The sequence below is a fragment of the Lactuca serriola genome, chromosome 8 (assembly GCF_051521515.1).
Source record: "Lactuca serriola cultivar US96UC23 chromosome 8, Lser_US96UC23_V15, whole genome shotgun sequence".
Taxonomy (NCBI): Eukaryota; Viridiplantae; Streptophyta; class Magnoliopsida; order Asterales; family Asteraceae; genus Lactuca; species Lactuca serriola.
In genome coordinates, this window is record NC_136415.1 from 11,662,539 (window position 1) to 11,671,687 (window position 9,149).

Here is a 9,149-nt window from a genome sequence, read left to right on the forward strand (position 1 = left end):
GATTCCTAATGAGGTCGGTTTTTAATATGCTTCGCGCTTACCACCCTCACTGCCCCATTGCATTTTGTGAATGGAGTTACTGAAAGGGTTTGATAGTGATAATGGTCAATCTAAAAGTATTTTAAATACAAGTATAAAACAAAATCCCGTTTTATTTAAATAAAGTGAATCTTATGTTGTCCATAAAAATTGCACATTCTCTTTATAACTTGTTGATGGAGCTCGTGTGGTTAACCGGCACGTCAATTAGAGAGTATAAGTAGAGAATGATGTGAAACTCGCGAATCTCAAGCGTAACTTGAGCCGGGGACCACGCAATTTTGTATGGGTGATTCACCATCAATGATCTGCGGCATCCCCATCATTGAATTTGAGATGAACATAATCTGAGATGAATATGCCATTAATAGTCAATGAATCTCAAAGATCTAGGAATGTCATGGTGATTGAAATTGACAAAGAGCTTTGTCTACCTAAATAACTTTGTGGTGTGTTTACGACATCCCTTTACGCATCACGAAGCCAAACATGGATCCTAGCCTTAATCCAATAATTCATTTAGGGTAATTATTAATTAAGGACTTATATCAAACTAATTGGGGTCTTATCTTTTGTAGATGTCGAACCAAGCAAACAACAACAACAACAGCAACAATTTGCCTCCTCCTCCTCCAACTGAAAACTCAAGCTTCTCTCTCATGTCGGTTCTTAATAGAGAGAAACTCAAGGAGGATGGATCCAACTATCTTGATTGGATCAGAACCTTGAGGATCACATTAAGATATGAGAACAAGGAGTATGTTCTCGACGAAGATGTCCCGGTGCTTGGAGAAAACCCTACCCTAGAAGAAGTTACTGCCTACAACAAGCATTACGATGAATCGACCAAAGTGGCTTGCCTTATGTTAGCAACCATGGGTTCTGGTCTCCAAAAGAACCTGGAGACATGGGGTGCTTTTGTTATCAACCAGCAGCTCGAGGAAATGTTTCAAGAGCAAGCAAGGCAAGAACGATTCGAGATCGTTAAATCCCTCATGGCATGTAAGCTACAAGAGGGAGCTTCTGTGTGTGCGCACGTCCAAAAGATGAAATCGTACATAGACAGACTTGGGAATCTAGGTGTTGAGCTGCCTAAGGGGTTGTCCATTGGCATGGTCTTGAACTCACTTACTAGTTCGTATTCTCAGTTCATCATGAACTTCAATATGAATGGCCTCGACAAGACCTTGATGGAGTTACATGGCATGCTTAAAACTGCTGAAGCAAGAATGAAGAAGCCTAACAACTCTAACCCTACTGCTCCCATGCTGGCGATTGACCGTGGTTCTGCCAAAAGGAAAAGGGCGCCTCAACCCAAAGAGAAGGGTAAGGGTAAGGTCGGACAGTCTGGTCCTCCTCCTAAGAAAAAGGCCCAAGGTGAAATAGCTTCTTCTTCAGATCCAAGTGAGGCCATTTGTTTTTACTGCCAGGAAAAGGGACACTGGAAGCGTAGTTTCCCTAAATACCTCGAGGACCTTAAGAAGGGCAAAGTCAAGGTGGCTAGCACCTCAGGTATGTTCATGATAGAATTCCATAGCACATTTACTTCTAACTCTTGGATTCTTGATACAGGATGTGGTACTCACATTTGCTTTGATATGCAGGGACTAAGACAAAGTAGGAAGTTGAAGCATGGTGAGCTTAACCTAATCATGGGAAACAGGCACAAGTCAGCTGTTACAAGGATTGGGAACTATGAGCTAATGCGTAGTGGTGGTGTTTGTCTTAGTTTATTAAATTGTTGCTACTCGCCTGATATGGCAGAAAACATTATTTCTTTTCATGCACTTTATAAGGATGGTTGTCGATTTTCTTTTGATAATGATAATGGTGACATTTTGGTTTATAAGAATGGTTGTTTTATTTTCAAAGCTAGTCCTTGTAAAGGTGTGTATGAAAGTATTGTTTGTGATGGTGATATTGATAAACTAATTATGAACGTTGGTTCATCTAATAGTGAATTAGATAAATCGTGTTTGTGGCATTGTCGACTTGGCCATATAAACAAGAAACACATTGCTAAGTTTCAATCTGATGGAATCTTGGAATCATTTGACCTCAAATAGGATGATGTATGCGAATCTTGCTTACTTGGCAAGATGATAAAGGCGCCATTCACAGGCCACTGTGAAAGAGGCAAGGATTTGTTAGATCTCATCCACACAGATGTTTGTAGACCCTTCAAATATGCCACAAGACATGGAGAAAGATACTTCGTGACTTTTACCGATGATTTTAGTAGATATGGATATATCTATCTAATCAAGGAGTTTCAAAATGAAGTAGAAAATCAATTAGGTAGAAAGATCAAGATGCTCCTATCCGATAGGGGTGGAGAGTATTTAAGTCTTGAATTCTACGACCATCTTAAGAATTGTGGTATAGTTTCACAATTGTCTCCTTCTAGGACACCGCAGTTGAATGGTGTAGCTGAGAGGAGAAATCAAACATTGTTAGACATGGTTCGATCTATGATGAGTCAAGCTACACTTCTGATATCTTTTTGGGGGTATGCCTTAGAGACAGACGCCCATATCCTAAACCTCGTACCTACTAAGAAGGTTGCTAAAACACCTTATGAAATGTGGAGTGGGACATGTCCTTCTCTAGCACATGTAAAGGTTTGGGGATGCGAAGCTTTTGTTCGTCGCGAGGCGAATGACAAGCGTGAACCCCGATCAGAGAAGTGTTACTTCATTGGCTATCCGCAAAAATCGTTTGGATATTTGTTCTACAAGCCTTCGGAAACAAGGTGTTTGTTGCTCGAAGGGGATTCTTCCTTGAGAGGGATCTCATTTCCAAAGAGGACAGTGGGAGCCACATAGATCTTGAAGAGCTTCAAGAATTGAATGAAGAAGAACCTTTAGTAGACACTAGCACTCAACTTGAGGTGCAGCAGTCCGTTGAGGAAATTCAAACCGAGGCTGAGCGACCTGTTGAACAAAATGATATATCTCCACCTCCCCTTCGCAGATCCAATAGAGTTCGTCTTCCTCCTGAATTCTATGGTTTCCATGTGAGTACAGAAGGAGACGTATTGATCAGTGATCGTACACTGATTGATATGGATGAGCCATCCAACTATAGGGAATCAATGGCAGGAATTGAAGCTGCTAAGTGGAATGAAAGCATGGAGAGCGAGATTCAGTCTATGCATGACAACCAAGTTTGGAATTTGGTTGATCCCGCACCTGGCACTAAAATGGTTGGGTGTAAATGGATCTTTAAGAAGAAGACATGCATGGATGGGAATGTGCACACATTCAAGGCTAGGTTGGTTGCAAAGGGTTACACTCAGACTCAAGGAATAGATTACGAGGAAACCTTTTCACCAGTAGCCACGATCAAGTCTATTAGGATATTACTTGCCATAGCAGCCTTTCATGATTATGAAGTATGGAAAATGGATGTGAAGACCGCTTTCCTTAATGGAAAACTCACAGAGGAAGTGTATATGGCACAACTTGAATGTTTCATAGATCCAAAATATCCAAATAGAGTGTGTAAGCTTGAAAAGTCCATATATGGACTAAAGCAAGCGTCTCGCAGCTGGAACCTCTGCTTTCATGAAAAGATCAAGGAGTTTGGATTTTCAAGAAGTGAAGGGGAGTCCTGTGTATATATCAAAGCTAGTGGGAGTAATGTAGTCTTCCTAGTATTGTATGTGGATGATATACTCCTTATAGGAAACGATATCCCGACGTTGCAAGGTGTTAAGACGTGGCTTGGGAGTTGTTTCGCTATGAAGGATCTAGGAGAGGCTGCATACATACTTGGTATAAGGATCTATAGAGATAGATAAAATCGTCTAATAGGGCTAAGCCAAAGTACATACTTGGATAAGATCTTGAAGAAATTCAAGATGCATGTCTCCAAGAAAGGGTATCTACCTATGCAATATGGCACAAAATTGAGTAAAACTCAATGTCCTGAGTCTAGTGATGAACAGGAAGGAATGAGTCGAGTCCCGTATGCTTCTGCTATAGGATCGATCATGTATGCCATGACATGTACTAGTCCCGACGTCTCATTTGCTCTGAGTATGGTGAGCCGTTTTCAGGACAACCCAGGCGAAAGTCATTGGACGACAGTAAAGAACATTCTGAGATACCTAAGAAGAACAAAGGATATGTTCTTGGTATATGGGGGTAAGGATGAGCTGAAAGTTATAGGTTATACAGATGCAAGTTGCCAAATTGATATGGACAACTCATGTTCGCAGTCAGGATGGGTATTCTTGCTTAATGGAGGAGTGGTCACTTGGAAGAGTTCCAAGCAGTCGACAGTGGTACACTCTACATGCGAGTCAGAGTATATAGCAGCTAGTGAAGCTACAAAAGAAGCTACATGGTTAAAGAATTTCATTGATAATCTTGGTGTCGTTCTGAGCATCAATGATCCTTTGGAAATCTTTTGTGACAATGAGGTTGCAGTCGCATTGACTAAAGAACCTAAAGACCATGGTAAATCAAGACATAAGTTAGAAAGTTCCACTATGTAAGACATTGAGTCGAGGATGGAGATATTGTTGTGAGCAGAGTATCGTCAGAGGAGAATCCAGCCGATCCGTTCACTAAACCACTATCAAGGATCAAGCATGATAGTCATACAGATCTATAGGCATAAGATTTTCTGAAGATATGGAATAGTTGTTTAGTTGTTTAGTTTGATAATCCTTGAAACATTGAGCAGTATGAATTTGTAATAGAAGTGACGTTTGTTTTGTAGAGAATTATAAAGTGTTGGATTGCAATCATTTCTGTTTATTTATTACTGTGTTTCACTTTTGCATGTTTAGAACCCACTTCCCGAGTACTAAATACTTAAACCTCCACAGTCGGTCATACTCTTGGAAGTAAGTAGTGATTCAAGACTATCTTGAGTGTTGGTGGATTGACCGTTTTGATTGGCATAACATAGTGATTGTGTCAACACTCGTGAGTGCTTAATGGAGAGTTAAGCATTGGAATAACCCGCACTTAGAGATTACTTCATGGATTTAGTCACATGTAATTCTAAGATCATAATATCTTCTGTTCTTCAAACCGAGATACATGTGGGGCTTTGCTCTATGATTCTGTTATCCATTGGTGTACTTCAACGCTATTCGTAACTAATGGCTATAACGGGTGCGTTCATGTGTGATATGATGAAATAGACAAGGACTATGTAGTCAAAGTTTATTCGTCCATTCTACCTTAATAGGAGAAGCGATATCTATGGGCCCCTCGATGATTTGGTGCTGACATCTTAAAACCTGGCCGGACACTGACTAGAATTGATGTGTTCGATTTAGTAGTCAGATGTAGTCGTCACAAATCTATATCGGGAAACATAATTTTGAATTTTGGGATTGACCATTATCCATGTCTTGAATTCATACAGATATCACTAGGATGATGGAATAGTTGATCACTTATCTGAGGGCTGATACTGATTAGATTAGAGTTCAGCAGATGCATTGGATGGCATTCTCTCTGTTGATTATTTGAGAAATATAGAACCATGCATGTCTATTTGATGACTTGTCCAAGTGGGAGACTCTTGGAAGTGTGTCCAAGATCATTAACTAGTTGGTGATATTTCTAATAATAGCAGGGTCCTCTTGGGTTGCCCTCAAGACTCAAAATTGAGTAGAATATATAATAGGAGTAATTAGTTTATTAATTATTATGGTTTAATAATTAATTAGAAACTAACTGGAAAACAATTTGGGAATTAATTAACAGTTTAACTAATAGAAGGGTTGAATGTGAATTAATCAATAGTTGATTGATCGGGGAACATTCTAGAACCCTAGAAGGAAGGGGGTTGGACGAAAATTCCCTTTGGATAAAGGGAATTTCGTTCATAGCATATCCCATCCCACATGGGTGGAAGGATAAAACCCTAGGAGGTATCCAAGGCTATAAATAGGGCCTTAGGGATTCATTCCTCCTTGCTCATTTTTTTTCTGGCTTGAGTATTCGCCACCTTCTTTCTCCCTCATTTTGGAAGAACTTTTCGTGAGTTCATCCTTCCTAGTTTATATTTGTTTCTAATCTTTTGAGTTCATTGGGTGTGAACTAAGAGAGGGATTCTAATTTGGATCCTCATCATCCAAACAAGGTGACACGCACAAGGAGTCAAGCTCGAAGATCATTGGTTTCTAAAGAGGTTAGTATTCTTGTTATATTTTCGGTTTTCCTAGGGTAGAAGTAATAGTATGAAGCCATAGATCCATAGGGTGCATGTACACTTAGGTAAATCGTTTTGTTGTTTCAATTATTCCACTGCCTAGTTATAGAGTGTATTTGATGCATATGTTGCCTAACAGATAGTACTTCTGGCACATTATAGTACCCTGGTATGAGTAGGACTCGTACCCCAGAACATAATATTACCCCGACACAAGCAACACCTAAGACACAGAGCTTTGAAAAAGACGTGGTACATAGAAAGTACTTTTGTACGTAGAACATACTCCATCGATCATCAATCTCCTCGAACAGAGTTTCTACTCTCTATTCTGATCACACGCGTACCCTTAATAAAATACTACCCAATATTTAAACTTCATTGAACTAAGAATCTCTTTTAAGTCTTATTTCATCACTAAGCAAGCCTACAATGCTTATAACCAACTTTAAATACTAACTCTATTTCGGCAACACTATCATAATTTAGTGTAATATTTTATACAGAGTATTAAGTATTAACATACATTTATATTCTCATTTGTAATACTTCTATTATTATTATTATTATTATCATGTAAATACATCTTAATACATATAGAACCATGTCTGGTTTGCATAGAGTATATCATCAAATATACATATAACACGTATTTCCAGATAATAAGCATATAACTCACATATAAACTTTCAACATATATTTAATACCTTTATTAATACTTGTATTAAAATCATGTTCATTAAAGGTACTATGCACTCACTTGTTAAAGTGACGACTTGAAATTTGGGCAGCGCTTCACTTCTAGAAACTGTCTTTTCCTTTGACGTAACCTAGCATTATTATCACTAAGTTTTAGTCCAATATTTATTGCGACTAATTATTAGTCTAGATTCATCATTAACTCAAAGTCTACTTTCATGATCTACAAAGTAAGGAACAACCAGATAGGATCATATTGGAGGTAGGGTCCGTTTGGTATACGAAGTATACTGTTTGAAAATCCCACTTTAAACACCTCACTAAATCACAGCCTAAACATCATCCCCATAAGTAGACCAATCAATATAACGACTTGGAATCATTGATAAATCTTGTTTATAGGGTTGTAATAACGATAATGAACTTAAACATAATCTATACTTAAAGTATGGTAAGCATAACTCACTTACAATGAGGTTTAGCAAGAAACCGGGCTTTGTGCTGGCAGAACTTCTGAGCCGAAAGCTCTTCTTCTCAGGGCCTTATGGTGCTCTAAGACTTACTTCTAACACCTAGGAGGTTCTAGGGAAAGGTTTAGAGGGTTTGGGGATGTTTGAGAGAGAAATAGATGAGAAGATGTGAGAAAAAGAGTGAAAAACGCCACTTATTTATAGGCTAACAACAACCCTCTACGTTGGGCGTACAAAAGGGTATGCTAGGCGTACATAGAGCTACGTTGGGTGTACTCATGCAACATGTCACAATCCCGTGCAAATCCATGGGGAAGAAGGTGTGGCTAAGATTGTGCCATGTGTCACTCCGAGGTTTTAATCCAAAACTAATTATCTTCTAAATTTCGTAACTTTCGCATACGAGCTCCGTCATTGACGTTCTTTATATCCACACGTAGGTAGCGACATGATCTACAAATTTCTTTTAGACTCCATCGGCTAATTTTGATTTTATTTTTAAAGTTATATTTTAACAGACTTAGATAGTTAAAGTGCGTTAAAAATTCATAACTTTGTCATCCGACGTCCATTTTCGACTATTTTTATATCATTGAGCTCTTATTAACGAGATCTTCAATTCTTTTTTAGTTCATGTTGGCTAATACTCGATCGATCTAAAATTCAATTTCCAAGCTATGCACTGCTACACTAAATCTTAGAGAAATCATAACTTCGTTAAACGAAGTCGGATTTGGACGTTCTCTATATGAACGCTCTCGGTTTAACGTATACTACGAATTTCATTTAGATCTCTAAGGCTAAAAAGTAGTTTATCAAAAATTTACTTTTTACGATATCCAAAGCAGTGCCAGTTTAATCGAGAAACTTCAACGGGTCATAACTTCTTCGTTATAAGTCGGATTTCAACATTCTTTATATGTACAGAATCATTGTGACATATACTATACTTTGGTTAAGATTATTTATTCTAAATAACCTTCTATCAAAAAGTCATTTTTAACGCTTATTATCTCTAAATTGACTAGCCTGAATTTGCGGGCATTACAAAGACCAAAGCATTTGAATATGCAACCACGAGATTTAAGCACCAGATCACAACCTTGGTTTGGGGTCTCATTCGTTATGTAACATCCAAGTAATTTCAAACTTTAAAATGCTATGGTTTAAAAATCTTATTGGGTAATAACCCATATTTAACAAATTGGTCCCATAAAAACATCTACAAACATTGGGTGTTACCGTTAATCATCATACAAACCATAATAAGAAAATGAGAATTACATCAATACAAAAAATAAGGAACTTAAGAAGTTCCACTCCATTCTTCGTCTCTGTACTTCTAGCTTTCATCTATCACTCTCTCTCATTAACTGTAACATGTGATACATGACTTTAAAAGAGATACGTAAGACAATAATATCTCGTGAGCTACGCGGGTTTGTGACCCAAAACGTTTATCACATTTAATTCAAAAACATTTCATTTTTTCAAAACATATATTTTCAAGCATTTTCAAGGAAAATTCTTTTCACACATATCATAAGTATCATTTCCTTTCATTTCATATCTTATCATTTCATTTCAATAGACATCTTTCCATATTCCATTTTTATTTTATCATTAAGGGCTAATTACGGTATTAAACTGTTGCCATTTTTATATTTAGGGTCTACGTCCAATAAAGGGGCCACTCTCAAGTCTATACCAAGGTGGAAAGAATAAATAAATCCACCAAGGTATCATTTCCATTAGGACATCTAT

General features: G+C 37.9%; 1 pseudogene; it reads left to right on the plus strand.

Moving 5' to 3' along the window:
* Positions 1 to 3,901: 3,901 nt before the first annotated feature.
* LOC145066635 (secreted RxLR effector protein 161 pseudogene) lies at positions 3,902 to 4,540 on the plus strand (annotated as a pseudogene).
* Positions 4,541 to 9,149: the final 4,609 nt, after the last annotated feature.